Source organism: Dermacentor andersoni, chromosome 5 (genome assembly GCF_023375885.2).
Source record: "Dermacentor andersoni chromosome 5, qqDerAnde1_hic_scaffold, whole genome shotgun sequence".
NCBI lineage: Eukaryota > Metazoa > Arthropoda > Arachnida > Ixodida > Ixodidae > Dermacentor > Dermacentor andersoni.
This window is the reverse complement of record NC_092818.1, coordinates 124,644,076-124,664,827: the sequence shown is the minus strand read 5'-3', so window position 1 is coordinate 124,664,827 and position 20,752 is coordinate 124,644,076. Positions and strand designations below refer to the sequence as shown.

Genomic DNA, 20,752 nt, shown 5'->3' with positions numbered 1-20,752 from the left:
AGCCTGTGGGAGGAAAATGGGGACGGACTCCATTTGTACCTTATAGCGGATGGTTACGCAAGTGTTAAGTTGCTATTAATGTTTTTATTTTGTTTAGATGTTAGCTCTTGTTGATCCACCGGCTTCAATAATGAGCTCGACTACAATAGAATCTGTACCACAGGGATGATGACATTGTTAAGAAATGCATTCTTGAAGTGCAGTTTAAGATGACAAGACGAATGGTATGTGGTTTGTAAGGACGTAAGCAGGTGCTTGGCAATCCAGGAGTACCGCACTTAAAAAATATTTTCACTTGCTCCGCGGCTGAGCCAGTGCTGCACCGCTAGGTTAGTGACCTGTGCCGTTTTAGTTGTTACTATTATAGCCTCGTTTCTTGTTTTTTTATCTTTTATACTCTTTCCCCATCCTCCAGTGCCGAGTAGCCAATCGGACAGTTAGCCTGGTTAACTATTCTGCCTGTCATCTCATATGTTCTCTCTCTCACCTCTCTTTAATGAGCCCTCTTTTCCCATTTAGCTTTTTATTGTTCATCTATGCGCTATGGCAGTTGACAGAAAATAAGCAATCGGAACCTGTACACTCCTAAAAACTGTGTGACCGCTCCAAACACAGATGTGTAAATGCTAATTCATGTGCCCGTCAAAGTCTAATTTAAGGCAACCTCAACGGACACATAACCTCGAGCTTCGTGCCGACATTAGGAGCACAAAGCCGGCTTGCGCGCATGCCCGAGAAGTTCGTTCTGCGCTGTTCAGTCACGTCGTTTTTTTTCCTTTAATTTCGCCTCGAATCCGTTGGGCGTGACGCGAAAAGCCAAACGGGTAGATGGATGGATGGATGGCATCATCGGGCGTTCTTGTCGCTCTCCCGGCTGATTGACAGGCGCGTCCAGCCGACGACATCCTCGCATTTCACTCGGGACGACCCTTCGCCCTTCATTCCCCTCGCCGAACGAACCTGGCCTCGCTTCGCACTGCGGGTCGCGGACGCGCGGTTGGAAAGAGCGAGAGCAAGATGGGAAAAAATATAGAAGAGATCTCGCGGAAAAAAGCGCTCTCGATTGGCCGGTGATTCCCAGCGGGGATTGTCGCTGCTTCTGCGAGAAGGCGGAGAGAGAGACAACGTCGCCGGCGCCGTCGGCTCCCCTCTCGGACGGCCCGTCGTCGACGAGGAGGGAGCCGGGCGAGCGGCCGGAAAAAGGAAGCGTGTAGAAGCTCATTAGGTTGTGGCCACCTGCGCGACTCGCACGCTGGGCCGGCCCAGGTGAGCAGATGTCGACGCAAGAGGACCAGCCCCCTCCCTCTTCTCGCGCGAGGAAAGGAGCTGCTGCCCCTTTGTTCGGCGACCATCTGCTACCACCTCCGAGCACTCGGACTAGAGTTTGCCTCACCAACAGCCCTCGCCCCTTCCTTCCTTCCTTCCTTTAATTCCGGTACCCATAGAGGAACTCCCCCTCTCCCCCAGTCCCGGGGTCTAGGTCTGTCTCCTCTGTTGTCTGTGTCTGTCTGTGCGTGTGCGTTCGTGTGGAAGCGCGCTGCCAACGCTGATTTCATTTGCTTGTTCCTTTTTTTTTCACTGCGGTGTCGTCCGCCGTCCCAGAAGCCATCTGGCGATGGTGGCGAAGAGGGGCAACCAAGAAACGCGGCTGCGTCGGGTCTCGGATGTCAGACCTTGCCTAGACCTCGTGGCGGAAGGGTCTCTCGTCAGACTCTAGCGCTCCTTTGCTCCTCGGGTGTTTTGCCCTGGACTCCCACCCGCCACGCTCCGCGGCCTAGTGCGCAGGACTTCGGTGTTCTGCGGGCAACCCGCCTTCCAGGACTTTTACCGAACGACCTTCCGAAACTCTGCTGCGCGCTGAGGGCCCGGTGCTCCTGCCTCCAGTGATCCGAAGCGACATCGACACCGCAGTGGCGGAAAGCATCGACGTCCTCCACGTGAGGCTTATTCCTGATTTATTAGTGCGACCATACCACGTTTGTCCTTAGGAAAGGCGCTGCACATAAAAGAAGTCTTAATTAGGGAGAGTTCTTGCTTCCATGTAACGGTTTGCGATATCAAGGTATGATTCTATAACGAATTCTAAAGCCTCGTAATGTTAACTGTTATTAAATTATGTTGAGAAGCAGTCGTTGAAGTTGGGTCTCCAAATGCCACATACATTTGGACGAAAATGAAGTAGATTGAACAGGCGGTAAATAGCGTTGACATGACGTAACGCGTACGTCTGCATTGACCAATGTCTAGGAAAGGTGTAACAGTTTTTCTTCACCAGATGCATTAAGCTTCAGAAATATGGCAGAAGACTACAACCTAAACATGTTTCGCTTTGCGTGCTAGCCTTGCAGCGCGCACTAATTTTGTCAAATGACATTCCTACGGCGAATATCTCGTGGGCATGAATTCATTAACAAATTTTCTCTGGTTGTCTGCCCACAGTAGCACGAGGTTATAAGAATGTGATAGTAGGGAGCTGGGTGCCATTGTGTATGTATATATCGCTCAGCGACATCGGCGGACTTTGCCATACTGAATGTGCCATTGACATTCATTATTTGCAGAAAATATGATCGTTCGTGTTGTTTGGCTTATTGGTCCTCGAGAGAAACGGCGCAACCCGCTCGTGTGGAATCGGGTGGCAAGAGCAATCGAGGACTGAGGGTAACGAAGCCAAGCAGCTCAGAGTTCTATATTACTTGCCATATGCCTATGTTTATTTCTGCTTCACACTACGCCTTCGGAATTTTGCAGCAAACGCAGGCACAAATGTCAATTACTCTTCGTGGCTTGCCAAAATTGTGCATGCCCAGTGGGCACGCACTGCTAAAATACCACTTCTGTATTGGCGAGCTCTTGACCACTGCGAGTGGATGAAAGCCCAATGACCTCGTTACGTCATTCTCTTTACGTCATACCTATGCGCTACATTCGGGTTCCGGTGAGGGATGCTGTCAGGGTGGGCGCAACACTAATTTAGAGCACGTGTACTTCTCTGAGGCGCACCGAAATCTAGGTGTGCACGCGTTGCTCACATTCGGCTTTCTTCCATATGTGGCGGGGGAACTGAGAACGGAACTTTCGTTCTCATCTACAGAACGTGATAACCGCTTTGCCACTGCGGCAAATAAACATCATAGCCGGTGCATTATCTTACTTCCCAACGTCCCTATCTCACAAAGTTATTAGTTGTCGCTGTGGTTAAAGGGACACTGCAAGCAACAGTAAATCAACTTTGCTGTCAACGCATCTCTTTAGAACTCCATTTCATTCAGTTGGCGGAAAAACAAAGGTTGATTACTACTGGAGATGGTGAGTTCCTTCTGTATATTTAAGTTTACGCTTAAACTCGAGCTCTGGGGCCTTAGTGTGACGTCATGAATTCGGAGCACTTTTGGGCCGTTTCGGCTCAGATAAAGCTTCACTTTTTTACGGTTTTTCGAAAGTTGGTAGACTAAGTCTTCGGGTTCCTTGGAATGCAATGTGGTGCTTGTATATAGTTAAAGAATTAATAAAACCCGGGTATTGAAGCTGTTAAGATCAGTGACGCCCCAGCGAGCTAGTGCGACAACTTCAGGGCAACGGCGCCACCAGGCTTCAGCTCTTTTATGCCTACCTAGCCTCCTATCACGGTAAGACTGACCGTTTTGTTGTTTCAGATGCACAACATACAAATACAGCTGTCTGTTTCGCTTTACTGTCCCGTTAACTTAGTAATTTTTACTATATTTGAAAATAACTAACGCGACAGAAAAGGTGACACTGGCCTGCTCGTTTAACACTGACCACGTGGCTTAGACCTGTTTCTAGCATAAAAGAACAATTGCCGAAAGTGGTGACATACGCCAGTGTGTATGCACGAGGGCAGGACGTGTTGAACCGGGACGCTGGAGGGCACAGAGCTGGGGGAAGGGGGGGGGAGGTCCTAAATCTGGCATTTCGAGCTCGCATACATAGCAATAGGCAGAAAAAAAAAACCGGGGTGTGTACGTTGGTTGACCCAGTCGTCGTGTCGTCTCGATCGATTGAAAAAGTAGGCCACCGAGCGCCTGCGGCGAAGTGACAGTGACGGAGCGGCGTCGGGGCGGCGCCTCCGTTCGTCGCTGCTCGCCGTGAATGAAGCCATCCGAGACGGACCACGTGCGCGCATTCCTCGCTTTGGAAGAGGAGGGAGGAGGTAGGGCAGGGATGCTGCAGCGCGTGCACGTCGACCAGAGACGAGCCGTAATTTCGGTGGCATTCCCTAGCACCGCTCTCGCAACGACGTTGTGGGACAGTAACACCAGCAAACGGTAACAGCATAAGGAGATGTTGATTGGTTTTGAGGCCTGTGGCGTCCAGAGAAGTGCCAATCGAGACAAAGCACTAATCGTTGAGAGAGATGCTGTCTTTAATGAAGGCTGCAGATGTTTGTCTGTCTGACAACTTGGCATGCTACTTTATAGGTATCGGGAGAAAGACGTGATGTATACAGTGACCGGAAAAACGCCCGAACAGCACCCGCATCTAGACACATGCGTGTGCACTCAACCTGCTCCTAAGGTTTCAATAACGCCCGTAGTTGTCAAAAATATTTGAAGCGCTTTCGTTGCACGAAATGCACAAGTAATTTTTACTCAATGGGCCAAGAATGTATCGCAGTTTCAAGCCAGAGCCGCGGTAAAAATGTAACGCAGCCTTTAGATTTGCCTAATTATTGACGACTGCACTCACGTAAAACATGGCGCAAGTCCTCAGGAAGGTTGCACACTGAACAAATCGGCGAGTCTGTTTGATGATGTTCGCATTTAAAGTTGAGACAATGATCATTTTATTTCAACAACGTTCATTAAAATCGGTACAGTGTTCGATTGAGGAGCGCACGTTTGCGTTTCACGTGTGGTTAAATGAAAAAAAATCGGACTTGGTAGCGAGAGAAATCTTGCTGTAAAATTTGTTCCTCCGCATGGCAGATACCTCTATGCAACGACATCGCTGCGCGGTGTAGTTGTCTTACCCGTGGTGTATGTACGATTGATTCGGCGAGAAATGGTCGCATGGGCGCCTTTTAATGGTCCAATGCGTCACGCATCACGACTGAAAAAGGTTCTACGCTCCCTTTAACCCTGAAGCACCGGCCTAACGGAACGCGAAGATTTATGCTATGCAGTGAAGCCCGTACACCATTTGCGCGAAAGTGTTGGTTGAATTACCGTGAAGGCAAAGCGACAACAAGGCGAAGGCATTAAACAGCAAGAAACCTTATGAAATTTTTCGTCACGAGGTACTTTTGTTTTGTGAGGGCTAACTTGAGTCTGTCGGAAAGTGTGACATGCAAGTTAACTGTCTTTATTCGATTCTGTGATCTGTAGAGTACATATAGCTTATGTAATTTCTTGTTTGCCACAATCATTGCGACAACTTCAGCAGCCTTTAACACGAATTTTATTAATTTTTTTACGTCTATTGCACTGTCAGAGTCTTAAACTTGCAAGAAAAATCAGTTCATTAATACTTTATTCTGCTTCGCCTTGCAGAAATTTAAGGCGAAAGCCTGAAGTGGCTGGTTGCAATGGCTCAAAACCGAAAAAGGCGGCCTCTAGTCAAGTGGTTCAAAATTATCATCATCACCAAGCTGAGTGGTTTAAAGAAAGTTGGCGAGTGGTACGAAAAATAACATCAGCAATGGCTTTCCCCCGAAAAAAAAAATCTGGAATGGTTCATGCCCCCGTAAGCAAGCAAAGATGCAATGGCTGAATATGAATGAAGACACGAAAAAAGATGAGCGAACGAAAGAAAGAAAGCAAACATCAACCTCATGAATGGCTCATACCCTCAATGGCTAAATATGAAAGAAGAAACGAGAAAAGAAACACCGATAGAAGCAATGAAAGAACAAAGAAAGAAAGAAAGAAAGACTGTAAGAAAGAAAGAATGAATGAACCTTTAGATAGTGCATTAGGTGCTCGTATGTGTCGTTGAGGAAATCGAGCTACAGCGCAATACGTTGACTTCGCGCTGCAGCTCGTTATGTCTTGCAAGAAGTCTGAGCCCTACGCACGAGGTCTGGAGCTGTCCTGCGAGAAGTGCTCTATAGTCGCTTTCACGCGTAAAGCAATGAAACCGTACGTTATCAGAATTAATGGACAGCCAATTGCCTACGAGAAGACGCACCGCTTTCTAGGAGTGATAATCGATCGAGACCTTTCCTGGAGTACTCATGTCTCCTACCTAAAAAGGAAATTAGTCATGATAACCCACTTGCTCAGATTTCTTGCGGGAAAGTCATGGGGTGCGTCCGTGAGTGCGATGCTCCAACTCTATAACGCACTGTTCCTTGGTCTCCTGCGCTATAGCTTACCTGTACTATGTGGGACCGGCAAGACCAACCTCCGTGCCCTCCAATCTGTACAAGCTCAAGCTCTGCGAATTTGCCTTGGTCTTCCCAGATGTGCGTCCACGGCAGCAACAATAGCCATCGCGCATGACCACCCCATCAACACGTATCTTCAAGTCGACACCTTAAGGATGCATATCAGGCACTTCGCCCGACTTCCATCGCATCATCTCGCCTCCCTTCCTGCCGCTCGACCTCGTTCAGCGTTTAGCAAGATTATTGCCGCCAACCATGGAACTTTACCGTTGAACTTCACGCCTGCAGCACGACCATCTCAACCGCTGTGGTGCCTCCATCCACTCCAGGCTCTTCTTGTTATTCCCGGTATTAAAAGGAAAACGGAGATGTCAACTTTCGCCCTCAAACAAACCGTGCTTTCAATGCTACATGAACAGCACAGAGGACGCATCCACGTTTACACAGACGGTTCTGTATCCTCTAATAGTTCAGCTGGAGCAGTGGTGATTCCCGCAGAGTGCGTTACCCTCAAGTTCAAGACATCTCACATCACATCATCGACGGCTGCAGAACTCGCAGCTATCCGTGCTGCTCTGGAGTTTATTGTTCACAAATCATCACATTCATGGTCCATCTTATGTGACTCAAAGGCAGCTCTTCAGTGTCTGATGTCCCCTTTCAACCATGGACCAAATGAGCAACTAGTCGCAGACATCCGACTACTCCACCATCACGCAATCAACAAGGGACACAACATCATCTACCAGTGGATACCGGGTCACTGTGGAATTTCAGGAAATGACAGTGCGGATGACGCTGCCCGGTCGGCTCATGATGGTGCCCAGATTACACCCATACCGCTGTCAAGAACAGATGCAGCCACAAGTCTTCGCTCCCTCGCCCGCGAGCTTACACAGAATCTGTGGAACACCAGTGCATTCACTAATGCACGTCTCCACAAATTGGATCCACGTCTGCAACTCCGCCTACCACCAGGGTTGCCACGAGCGGAAGCAACACTTCTGTGCCGCCTGTGGCTCGGCGTGGCATTCACAAACTCCTATTCATTCCGCATTGGAATGGCCGACAGCCCTACTTGTGACACCTGCGGCTGCGAGGAGACGATTGAACACCTCCTTTGTGACTGTCCCCGTTACGCAGTGCGAAGAAAAGTGCTCGTGACCGCTCTCGCAAAACTGGACAATCGCCCCTTTACAGAGGAAAAAGCTCTAGGACACTGGTCCAGACGGGCTTCGGCACTCAAGGCCTTAAGGGCTTTGTTGAAGTTTTTAAGGACATGCCAATTGTGTGACCGCCTCTGAACGTTGTAGCGCGTAGTTTCGCGTTACTGTGTCAATTTTCTTTGTTTTTCCATTTTTTTTCCTCTTCTTCTTTCTCCTTTTATTCCCTTTACCCCTTTCCCCAGCACAGGGTAGCCAGCCGGGACTTACACTGGCTAACCTCCCTGTCTTTCCTCTCCTTTGTCTCTCTCTCTCTCTCTGAGCCCTACGCATAACTTAATGCATTACCACGCGTGCTGCAGGCTTTCGCCTTCACGTGTTGCAGTAAACATGCTTCCGATTTCGATCTGCTTCCTGCTTTACTCAAGCTTCGCCTCTAGCAGACGTGCAATGCGGAGAAATTTACGTTTCCGGGAGGCAGCCATGTAAGCCTTTTGCGCCACCTAGACTAATACTAAGCAAATGAAGTTCACTACAGCGGCAAATATAACATACGTCGAAGGTTCACAATTTGTTCATTAATCGTGTAACTGCCTGTTTGCACATGCTTCAACCCGAGCGCCTCTATAGGGACGCAAAAACGAAAGAAGCTCGTATTTCTTCACCAGGTACAGTTTGATAATACAACTTAGTCACACACTATTTCATAAAAGGGAATGCAAGACCATTACAACGTGACATGGCGAGAAACAACATGTGGGAATTCGATAATAATAATAATAATAATAATAATAATAATAATAATAATAATAATAATAATAATAATAATAATAATAATAATAAGCCGGCAGATCCCACTCTCTGCGGGAAATGATGTTCTGCGGAGCAGTGTGCGAGGAGCCTACCAAGTTAACGAAGCGACCATGAAAACACAAAGACGTAGGCGGCTGTTTCATGACCTAAATGACACGCATGCTATGACATTCATGTCATGACCTATCATTTATGTTCGTCATACACCTTTGTCATACTGTGCCAATTTTGGTACATACCAAGTTAACAAAACGACCATGAGGGAACCAAGACGTAGGTGACTGTTTCATGACCTACATGACATGCATATCATGAAATTCATGTGATGACCTATCATTTACGTTCTTCATACACTCTTGTCATACTATGCCAATTTTGGTACATAAGAAGACGTAGGCGGCTGTTTCATGACCTACATGACACGCATGTCACTCTTGTCATACTATGTCAACTTTGGTACATACCAAGTTACCGAAACGACTATGAAAGCACCAAGACGTAGGTGGCTGTTTCATAACCTACATTACACGCATGTCATGACCTATCATTTATGTTCGTCATACACTCTTGTCATACTACGCCAATTTTGGTACCTCAAGTTAACGAAACGCCCATGACAGCACCAAGACGTAGGCGACTGTTTCATGACCTACATGACACACATGCCATGATATTCATGTCATGACCTAGCATTTATGTTCGTTATACACTCTTGTCATGCTATGCCAAGTTTGGTACATACAAAGTTTACGAAACGACCATGAGAACCCCAAGAAGTAGGCGGCTAGGTAGATAGATGCTAGATACTGTCAAAGTGGCAAATATTCGCCAAGAAGTGCTTCGTGTTTAATAATAATAATAATAATAATAATAATAATAATAATAATAATAATAATAATAATAATAATAATAATAATAATAATAATAATAATCTTGTTGTTTCTGGTTTTGGTGTATTTCGTCTCAAAACATTTAATAAAACTTTGTTATTGCCGACGTATAAAGCGGTAATTAATTAATTAATCTTTGTTCTCATTATGGACGCATTTCAGATAAGAGGGTGTCTAAACGAAGCAGTTTTTACGTAAATAAAAAAAACTGGAATGCTAGCGTATCAGTAGTATTAGAGGAATGATTAGTTGGAAGAATCGTGATCGCTTCAAAGCGAAAGGTGGTTGGATTATTCAGCTTATAATTAATATTAATAATTCTACATCAAGACAGGGACATTACGGGAAGGATTGGGGCTAAAAACTTAGCAAAGAAAACATTGTTGCTAATAAAATGGGGAAAACAAACAACAATAAATCAGGATCAGAGCACTAGTTTTGCGCGAAATCTGTAGTAACAGCTGCATTGAATAAGTTGGCATCGCTGACGGAGGTGGTGGAAGCTGGCAAGCGGTTCCCAACTCATCTTGCTTTTCTGGATTGAAAGGAATGAAACGCGAGAGTGCTTGTATATTTACGGCTAGGATATATGCACCCGAACGGGATCGCTTGGTGACGTGGGGTATCGTGGGAATAGGGCCTCTCTCTCTTGGTCTCTCTTGGCCGCATAGTCGTCAGCTGCTCGCCAGAGAATCACCGACCGCCGCTCTTCCCACGGCAGATGTTGGGGGCAAGTAATGAGCACTGAAAGGTGGCGTCTGGGCATTCGATCTCCAGATGCCGTGCGTGGTAACAGAAAGTAGCGCGATTGCATCAGCGAAAAGAAAAAAAAAAGGATAGGAGCCAGACGCTTCTTGCGAAACAGCTGCAACTGCAGCGAGTGCCAATATTGAAAAAGAGGATGAGACGTCTGTGTATTGGACCTTTCTTTTCGTTTGGGTTCACTGTCCGCAGAGTCCATTCCATCTTGGCCACTAGATTGCCTCTACGTGCAGCACGCTTGATGTTCTTTTTTATGTTGCTCAAACGTTTGAGTTCTGCGTCGTGGTTGTAGTCCTCCCGTCTTATGTATCCTGCTGAGCTGTTTGATAAAGAGACCAACATCGGGATAAAAGTCCATAAAGAAATGAAATTGGCGGGTAATTTTTTATAAGTGTTCTTGCCGACGCAAATCAGACGTAGTCGGACAGAAGTAGGCACACGTTGATAGGCACGACATAGTGATCTTCTCTGTGCCTCTCAGAAGTATGCGAGCACCACCGCTTGGGCCATTTCAAGTTAGTTCTAAAAACCACTTAAAGAAAGTTGTGATTTCACGAGGTTATGAACAATAACCTATTATTTTTATCTACTCTAGGCGCCTAAATACAAACAACTGGTACAATTGCGATATACACTTCTTGCTGTAGACTAACGGCCGGGATTGTAAACGTTCTACATTAGTTCTCTCCAATATACAAAATTTTGGTATCTGTAAAACGGCACAGGGCAACAGTCAAAAACATCTGACTGCACGTTGTAGCATTTCGCTTTGTATCTTTAGAAGCAACATTTTTCAGTTAGACTAGCTGAGCGGCTGTTCACTGACAGCTGTTCTGCGCTTCATTTAGTGGAAACTGAAAAGAGTTTCCTGACGTATTGCGTAGTATTCCGCTCCATGTAAAAAGAAATTACATATAACAAGGTGCGAAGGCACACAACACACGTAACAACGCATACAAAAATGCACTAGCCACAGTGTTTGGTCTAGTTGCTGGTTCTGTACCGAAAATCCTGTTCGGTCATTCGAGTATGTTGACAGTGACTCTACATTATCCGATCACGCTTTATTTCTCATGTTACCTTCACTCCCACATGTATGCGCATGCAAAGTACGAAGAATGAATATTTAGGGGTGTTCAAATAGTAAAAATTGTGAATTGAATACGAATGTAAAAAGGCGTGAAAAGAAAATACGGGCATCTATCTATTACTGAATCGAATAACGAATAGCAGCAGGCTTCAGTAAGAAACGTGAAGATGTAAGCTAGCAGACGCACACGCAGAAACATTTCTGTTGCATTAAACACGCGTAACTATGTCGAAGTCTTTCCGACCGACCAGTTTTCAGACTAATAAAGAGCGTAAGCTCAACGAAGCTTGTGGTTGGCTTACAGCACTTACTTTGGGAGGACGGTCGACCATACAAATTGTACTTTTTTCGTGGCTGGCAAGCTTATGACCCGTATTTACTGTAATTTGTGACATTGGAAAGATTCGCACCTCAAGCTTTCGTATCGAACGCCTCTGTCGAAAACGCAGATATTCTAGCTTTATTCGAAATTTAGAATACTCGTGCATTGTGCATTCATTCCTAGGAAGGTCAAACGCTCGTGAAAAGAAGCCGTAGAAAAGGAACTCAAGTGGCGCTGCTGTACTGCGCATACGTGTCTCTCAAAGAAGGTTCATTAGTAAACTGGTGGAGTTGGCTACTTATTTGCGTTGAAACTTCAGCGCTCAAGATGAGGTGAAAACGGCAAGAAGAGCGTAACTTTTGTGCCACGTGGTCTTCCCGTCCTCGTCTATTCTTCTCGCGCTGAAATTTTCATACGAAAGTTCACTTGTGTCCCTATTCGCAGCGCACAATGCTCTACGCCCAAGTCCGCGTTGCAGAGGTTGCTCGCTGGCCAGCGCGCTCTTCTCGCCGCAATCCCTGGAACCAAGCGGCCGGGAAAGAGACGGCTGCGAATCAGCCAGGCCTTGGCGTCGGGGTGGAGTGTGGCGCACCGGAGGCTTCGGAACGCCACAACGACCGGACGGAGCCGCTTATTTTCTACCCCACCGTGCCACCGCCATCTACACACCTCTTCCCAACCCTCGCCCCGAACTTCTCGCCGCGTTCCCCAGGTGCGGGGCGAAATGCTGTTGCCTAGGGGCCGCCGCTGCCGCGTGTTTCAGCCAAAAAAACACACGGCCTGTCGGCACGAAAGGGAACCGAGCGGCCGGAGCGATTCCGAGAAGCCACCAGTGCGGCGGTGGTGCTTCCAGTTGGAGAAGACGAAGGCGAGAGAAAGATGGAGACGGTAGACGAAGCAGGGGCCAGAGGTGGATCCCTCCCTTTTGCCGACGCCGACGAGCCGCTTGGAAACGGACATTTAAATCAAAACTAGGTCCCGTGAGGTATGCGCGACCCGCTCGCCTCGGGACCTTTTTCTCTGCCGCTTCTTCCTTTTTTCTTTGCTTTTGCCTCGGTGTGAAACCGGCAGAGAAAGTCGAGAACTCGTCATGGAATGCAGGCGGAACTGCTACCGCTGTCGCCGCATCTTCCCGGACGCGGCATGGAGGAGAAAGGGAGAGAGAGAGAGAGAGAGTGAAGGAAGCGCGATGCCTTCTGTGGCGCTGCTGCGTGGTCCCCGTGACGCGTGGCTTATGTGCGTCTCGCGGTAGCTCTCGAGAGGGCGAGATAGTGTCCGTAATCGTACGTAATCGCGCCGACGTGCAACACAAAGAAGTATCTTCCGGATGACAGAGTAGGTCCGCAAACGTCGACCGAAGCTTATGCGCTTTACGAGCGTGCAGTGCAGGGACGGCTTCGGGAATACGATGGCAAAAAGAAAGAAAGAAAAAGAGAATAGGAAGCAAGAGGGATTCAAAAATTCATGTTTTTTTTTTACATAAAACAAAGGCGACACAGCACTCTTTTATGTTTGTGCATGGCGTAAATTGGCAAGTAGATGCGCGGGAGAGGGCGAAATATGGAGAATAAAGTTTTGATTAATGTGGACGCGCGGAGGTTCATAATTAATGTAGTTTCTATGTAGTTTACTGTAGTCCCGAGAAGCCGAATATTTTGAAGTCTGGATCATTTGTGTCAGAATTCGTGAACTGAAAAACTTTGCTTACTTACAGCCGTATTCTGAAGCCGAACTTGACTTACGGCAATAAGACTACTTACAAAAGTACAATAAAAGCATAAGAAAAGAGCAAAGGTGTCTTTCGAAAGCATGCTTTAACGCGCCAAAAGTACCTTTTGTGAAAGGCGCCCTTTACTCAAATATCTGACTGCGAAGTGAGGCTAGAGAATTTTTTTCTTTGAAATCATTGCTTTGGCATACTCTACATTATTTCGATCGCACAAAAGCACTAACCGTGTGCACAAGAGCAGCCACAAGCGAAGGGGATAAAAGCTGGAACCAGGGGGGTCCGTGGGTTGGGGTCGTCGCGGCCGGAGCGTGCCAGGGAGTGTTCACATAGAAAAACGACTGTCCGCGAAAGCAGACAGCAGATCTTTGACCCACTTCTATCATGCAGAGGCCTCGGCGAGCCCTCAACCCAAAGACCAGTGCAGGTTGCAGCTTTGTGTCCCAGTTGCCCTTTTAGTGTCCTGGAGATGCGGCGAAAGTATACTAAAGATGACACGTTGTTTACACACAGCAATTGTGCACATTCAAATTTTTGCTTGTACTGCATCACTCTACCGTATTGCTGTGAAGCCACTACAAAATTCATATAAGATCATTCTCGTTAAATCTTCAAGTTTGCTCATCTGCATGACAGATAAGTAGAGGAAATAAGCAGAGGCCTGATGTTCTTTCTTTCTTTCTTTCTTTCTTTCCTTCTTTCTTTCTTAAAGAAAAGTCCTTAGAACGCACGAAAGATGCTAAAAAGAACAGAACAAACGTGACTTCATACTTTACAAATGATTACTGAGACAATCGAGATCGCTGTCGTAGAGACAGAAGGCGTATCAAAATCAATACAATAATGCAATTGTAGATGGGATAGGACAAGAGAGCTGATATTGCGCAGATTCGCCCAATCACGGTCATAAAGTATGTTTCACAGAACAAATGATGTTTGCATAATTGCGGTCAGCTTCTATCGGTGATGTAATATTTATTCGGACAAATTTACCAAACGCGTTCATCTTACAACCACTCCCATTTCTCGTATACCATTTCCACACCAATGTACTGCTAAAACGCTGGCCTCATTTATTTCTGTGTCAACATTGCTTTATTGCTTATCCATGCAGTTGAAAATGCGTACGGTCCAGGGTATCTCGCTGGCCCTGACTGACTCACAGAAAATTTTACTCATTTCTGGTAATGCATATCTTCGTATGTCTAGTAGTAGCGGGTGCCATTTGCATGCGGCAGTAGGTACTTCCGCTTTATTGTGATAGAACTAACGCTCAGTCATCTAGTGTTGTTCTATCTTCAAAACAGGAAAGCGCCTTCCATAAGAACAACCTTCATATGTAGTGTAATCCTTATTTATTTTTTAATTAATTAATTAATTTGTTTGTCTAACAAATACATTTTTAGGGTCGAAAGGTACTACAGAAAGGAGTGTGATAATAATGAATGATATATGCAGTAAACACAAACAGTATCACAAGACGTCTTGCTAGTGGATCTTGAATTTTTCAGTGTTCTTGATGGCGGCGATGAAGGCGGGACAAATAGTTCCATTCGGCGCCGGTCATGGACAAAAAGTGCTTATGATGCAAAAATTATTGCCGCAAGTTTTCAGACGTACTTCGTAATAGGGCTCACTTCCAGATTATATGAAGCCTCACCTTCACTAGGCTTAAGCTGAATGTAGCCGCTCGCCCAGTTTGTGCTTTGGAAAGCTTGGCCCTCTGGTGTTGCAAGTGTGAACTCCATCAGAATTCAGTGATAGCTTTTCGTCAGGTTTCGCGTCAAGTAGAGCCTGTCTGGCGTCATGCCCGCGTAAGGGATCGCGTGGGCAGAAATGTGCAGGCGTTGTGCAATGCTGAGCTGAGTGAGTGCGGCTCTGCCGGCTTCGTTACACACGTGTGCTTAGCAGCTGCATCGCGTGAGAAAGAAATCGCGAGGCAAGGGTAGAACGAGGAAATAGGCGCCGATGCATTCCGTGCGCTTTTCGGATCATGCCGAGACGACTGTGCGGCGTCGGATGTCCAACCTAAAGGCCCGCGACGAGCCGCGGCCAAGGGGGGAAATAGCGAAAGACAATGGCCAGGAGGAAACAGAACTATCGCGTTTCAAGGCCGTCTGTGCAGCGGCAGCCAGCTCGCATCCATGCCATCGATGCGCAAGCTTGAGAGAAACTGTCGTCACAGGACTAATGGAGGCTAGTCTGTTCAAGTGCGCATGAGTGAAATAGAGCTTGCCAAAAACGCGCTGTGCTATTTGCGATGCGTTGCGTAGTAGGCGCAACGTGCCGTCATCCAACGACGTCATTAAAACCCGTAGGCCGCGAGAGAAACTGCATGGGGACTCATGACTTTGCGTACCATGCTTTGCTGAGGTGCACACAGACACACAATACATTCCTTTGATTTTGGTAGCACCTAAGCTCGTGGCGGATATACTTCGCTTTTTCTTGGCTTTGATGTTTCAGCAGTATCTTTTGAGTTTTCGCACGATCCATTGGAACATTCGCTCATTTCTCTATGCTAGCCATTCTTGGAATGTGCCTGTTTTCAGCGGTGCTTCGACCCTGCCCTTAGGCTGGGTGAAGGCAGCACGACAGTGACAGTGACAGACGAATAGTTCGTCACGAGGCTGAGCTTTGGTCGCATATTTCCTAGAGGTGGCAATGACCGGCGACTTGTTTGTATGTGGCAGCGCTTTCGTCACAGAGCTAGCAGAAAAGCGAAAGAATGTTCATTCAGCGTAGCCAGTTTGCTTTCAAGTCATTTTGACACTGCAGCATTGCGAAAACTGCTAGGCGACGGTTGCGAAGACGTTCGAGCGGGGGATCGACTGCGCGTCGTTCAAGCTTAGAAATGGGCTCAGGAAACGAGACACCACCGGTGTACGACGACATCGGCATCGCACGCCGCGTCCCAGGAAGGAACGCGCGTCTTAAGAAGCCACGCGGAGAAACGAAGAGTGCCTCCTTCTCGGTAAGCGCCTTCTACTTCATCTTTGCAAGCACCTGGAGGAACATAAGAAGGAGAGACCTCGTTCGTGCAGCCCCCGTTCTTCCCATCAGCTTCATCCCGCGACCTCGCGACGTTTTCTCCCGCTCGTTGCAAGAAAGAAGGGTGGCATGGGAAACCTGTCTTCAGCGCCATTTCTTTTCAAGGGGGGCCTTCTTCGTCCGACCTCGGGCGGCTTTTGTTGCATTCCCACAGCACTTCCTCGCTGGTTCCCGCATTACCCTCGCCTGCCTTTCGCTCCGCGCATGTCTTCTTCTATGGCGAGGACCTCCATTCAAAATGAAAGGTGAGGCAGGGGCAAGGTCCTGCAGCTACAAGGGCGAGCCGAAAATTGTCGTCCTCTGGAAGACCTTTACCGGTCGTTCGTTCGCTCGCTGAGCGACAACAATGGCCCGCTTCCACCGCTCCCACCTGGGCGCAGTACGTTGCGCCGGGAGGGGTCAGCGGAGGGGAATTCAGCAAAGCGTCTCCCGAGTGAAAATCCGTTGGCGAATATTCGTTGCTGCGCGGCGCAGGATTGGGGAGCTCCCACAGCGCGGCGGAGCGCTTTGCTCGTGAAGGGGAGTGTAGCGCTCAGGCTTTTTCCTTCACTGCGCGCCTGTGTACAAACAGGTAGAGGTAAAAAAGAAGGGTGGTGGAAAAGGGGGGGGGGGGGGGTTGCGCCTGGGCTTCCTTTTTTTGTGTACTGCTGTCGCTGTGACGCCCATCTCCATCCCCCCAAAGGCTCCCCCATCCCCACTCTTACCCTTCTTTTGTGAAGGGAGAATGCACACCCCAAGCCTGCCTGCGCCGGCGTTTGCGTCTCCCTCCCGTTCGAAGTCTCGCTGAAGTCCCAGGACAGCGTTCCATTCAACCGTCCGCCCGTATAGGTAGAGCTAGGCTACCTGCGGGCGAGGTGCGTGCCGTGTTCGACAGACGTCGTCCGGCTGAACGAAGAAGCCGGTTTTTGGGAGCGCGCCGACTCTTGGCAGGGGCACGCCGCCGTCGCGGATCCACTTGGCTCTGGTGCTGCTGCTGCTGCCGCTGCTACCGCATCTGCCTGTGGCCCGTGAGAAAACCAGCCGAAGGTGGGCTCGCTCGCTTCCTGTGGCCTTTCTCTTCCTGCTTCTTGCATGCATCCGGGGCTCGCCACCTAGTCCCGACTCGTCAACAGGAAAGGCGGGCGTGCAGCTCGAAAAGCCACGCACGAGACACGTGAGTAGCTTTCGTGCGCACTTGCGGAGTCCACGCACGACAGATGTTGCCGGGGCAAAGAAAAAAAAAGTGCAACGCGAAGCAGAAAGAAAGGTCACTTTTCCCCTCCGTTTCGTTTCATTGTCTTCCCGCGACCTCCCGTTTCCGGTGGTTGTTTCTCAAGTTGGACTTTATCGCAGCATTGTTCGTCGACTTCTCGGCGTTTTGCATCCCTTTCGCGGCTTCCAGAGAAAGCGCGGCTGAAGTTATCGCCGTAGTAACTGCGCGAGAAGGTGCTCGTTTGGATGCGCATGCATGCCTCGTGCGCCTCTGTTAGCCCGCAGGTCAGCGTATCCTCAGCACGTTCGCTTTTATAAGCCCGAGAAAAGCTCCGGTACACGGCGAACTGTCCTCTGTCTTTTTTTTTTTTTTTAAATACGGGACCCTTCCTTGAGGGCAGTAATTCTGAAACGGATTCGCAATCTTCCAGCAACAGTGTCTATCAAGACATCTTTCTATTACTACATTTGTGAGCTTCGCATTCCTTTTTATTGTCTCTTTAAGGCTTTTCAGGTGGTACAATAATATCGCTGAAACAGAGCTTGCTGATTGGCAGTGCCTTGGAGAAATACGAAATAATTTTTTTTTTCAGCAGCGATCAGGACGCAGCAAACGCAATAGTACTTTTTCTTTCTTCTTCTTTTTGTGCCTGCAGTCTTTCTGCTTTAACTGTTTTATTCCTTCCGCGGTGCGCACTTCGCTCCGGGCGCGGTGATGAGCGCTGTAAACAATGAGCCCTTGGCGGCGGGCGATCGTATTTCATCGCTTTTGGCTGCGCGTACGACCGAGAGGCTCAGCTTCCAACCGCGGGCGGCAAGCCTTTCCCTGCCTTTGCATTCGACACTTAGCGCGAGCAGCCGTTTCCCGCGTGGATGTGCGTCACATCGTCATTTGGCGCATGTTCGGCGGCTCGAAGTCCCCGTGACTTTCATGCGTTCCCCTGCCTTGTCTCCTTTATTCTTTTAACGCTCAAACTTTTGCGTGCCGAGTATCGTGTACTCAAGGTTTGCGGAATGAGCTCATGAATTATTTATCCTGGAGAACGTGCCCCCTCATCTGCCGTGTTTTCTTTTTCTTTCTGTTCCAGGCCAGCGGGAGCCGAATATCGCTCGAGCAGGGCCACTTGGGAGCAGCGACGACAATCGATTAGCCTTGGGCAGGTCTGGATGAGTGGCAATGTTGCTTGTTTGTCAGAATATTGCACTCGTCCCGGCCTTTCTCTGGCTTCACAAGCAGCGGCGTGACTGCAGGCTGCGGGAGACCAGAAGACCCGCTTAACTGTCCGTAGTGTGACGTGCGCTTGCGTGACCCTGTTTTTTGTTTTTTACCTTTAGTGGTTTATTTAGGCTAACAGCTGTGCCTCCGACGAATTTGGATGCACACAAGACACTCACGTGGCGTTTATTCTGTGTATCACTGTCAGTGTTTGTTTTCTTTGCCGTGACCTGCCTTTCGCCTGAACTTTGCTAGGTTGTATTGCATACCGTACGAAAGATGGTCACCACTTCGAGATGTTTCATGTATAGGTCTGGCTTTCTCCAGCTCAGTCTTTGTAAGAATAAAATGCTTACAGCAATTGACGCTGGTCTCCTCTTGATTGCAGCGCGAAGGCTACAATGGAAGCCCGCATGGGTTCGCGGAACGCTTCGCAATTAAAAAAATTCGCCTTAGTCCGGTGATGCCAGTTAATTTTCTTCTTCATGAACATATTTGCATTTTAGGAATTGTGACAGAACTTAACATCCTGCATATCAAAATGAGCTGTGTCTTGAGTAAAGTTTGGAAATTAGGGGCATAAAGAGCTAGCAATTCTGCAGGCCGTCAACGATGTGCAAGTGGGGAGCAAATCTATTCTACACGCATTTAAACAGACATTGCGCATTAAACATACTTGTCTTTTGCGGCCAGCAAACTTGCTAAAAGTCGCATGCAATGTCTCAAGAATGGCGTATGGGTAATTCGTTCAAATATCGAGGTAGCTCTACGCAGAGGAAAAATTTGTGGAAGCACTACGTTTAAAGTTAAATTCTGGGGTGTTCGTGCGAGAACCACGATCTGATTTATAGGCACGCCGTAGATGGGGACTCCGGATGAAACTGTGGCTTCCTGGGGTTCTTTGACGTGCATTGACGTGAGGCCCGAACCGGACCCTCGACCTCGGCAGAGCAACGTCATAGCCCCTGATCTACCGGGGCCAGTGAAGACACTAGGGCGTTCATTGGAATGGTTTTCCGAAGACTCCGCTTGCAGCTTGTAATTGCCTGTTTCGAAACAGCCGAAGAGTTATTACAAAACTGCCATATTCGTAACAGGCGGAAGTTAAAAGAAAACAACAGTATGGTCCTGCTCATAATCAAACGCCAGCCATCACTGTGGCAATTCCTGAGTATGTATGCCGAACAGTGCCGGTAATGAGAATTGACCGAAAGAAAGAAATATGACTGCCTCTATCAAAGTTACCTTCCACATCCCGGAAAGAAGCGGAATCGATTTTTTTTTCTTCTACAGAAAAGCCAAGAATGCTAAGCGCATATCCTGTTTTCTGAGTGGACAGGTTCGCAGAATATTTTAATAACATTTTTCGTTTGTTCTCGTACATTGTTTATCTTGTTCGTTGGTTTCAAATGGCTTATCATCAGTATTATTTTGTGCGTGTTTGATCTTGCTATTGTTTACATAACGTACAAAACGATGTCTGAACTGATAGCTTTGTAGCTAGTAACCGGTCCAATATCAAATAAGCCTACAAGTTATCCGTACTGATAAAACGCAAAGCAAAATTCATATAAATGTCTTAACATGACATCAGAAAATACCATTTATAGCACACTATAGAAAATTCTAACAGCCACGAACCCATAGTTGCATTTAAAAGTACAATACTCACGCAAGACAAAATATTTGACATACAAGAAAATGAAGACAACTACCAGTAACAAAAGATTTTTGCATTTTGTTTGGTGAGAAAGTAATATAGTTCACAACTCGGTTTAAAATCTCTATTATATTTACTTCTTTTGGTAGCTGATTTGAAACTTTCGCGCCTGCAAACTGAATAAGTCGTTCACTGTGCAGGTAGCTCCATTTTGGTAAGACGAAATTGCAGTTAGCAACTTCCCTAGTGCTACGGTTTGTAAAACAAGAAATGCTTAACTTTAGTGGAGAATTAGTTTCGATAACGTTTATCGTGATGCAGATGCTATAATTTCGCAGTGGCATAACGACTAAGACAACAAGCTTTAAAAAGAGACATTGTAGAGAAAGGCAGGATGGGCTGGAGTTTATAACGCAACGATTGTTTCTGGCAGACGCAGCATCGACGAAAAGTACATAATATGTGTCAGTCTTCAAGATTAAATGCAATAGCTAATAGGGGTGTGACAGTGTGCGAGAT

General features: G+C 47.5%; 1 long non-coding RNA gene across 1 annotated transcript; it reads left to right on the top strand.

Moving 5' to 3' along the window:
- Nucleotides 1–1,470: 1,470 nt before the first annotated feature.
- On the top strand, nucleotides 1,471–18,938 carry LOC129385058 (uncharacterized). The gene is made up of 2 exons (XR_008612604.1): nucleotides 1,471–1,937; nucleotides 18,446–18,938. It is a non-coding gene; the product is annotated as an uncharacterized lncRNA (long non-coding RNA).
- Nucleotides 18,939–20,752: the final 1,814 nt, after the last annotated feature.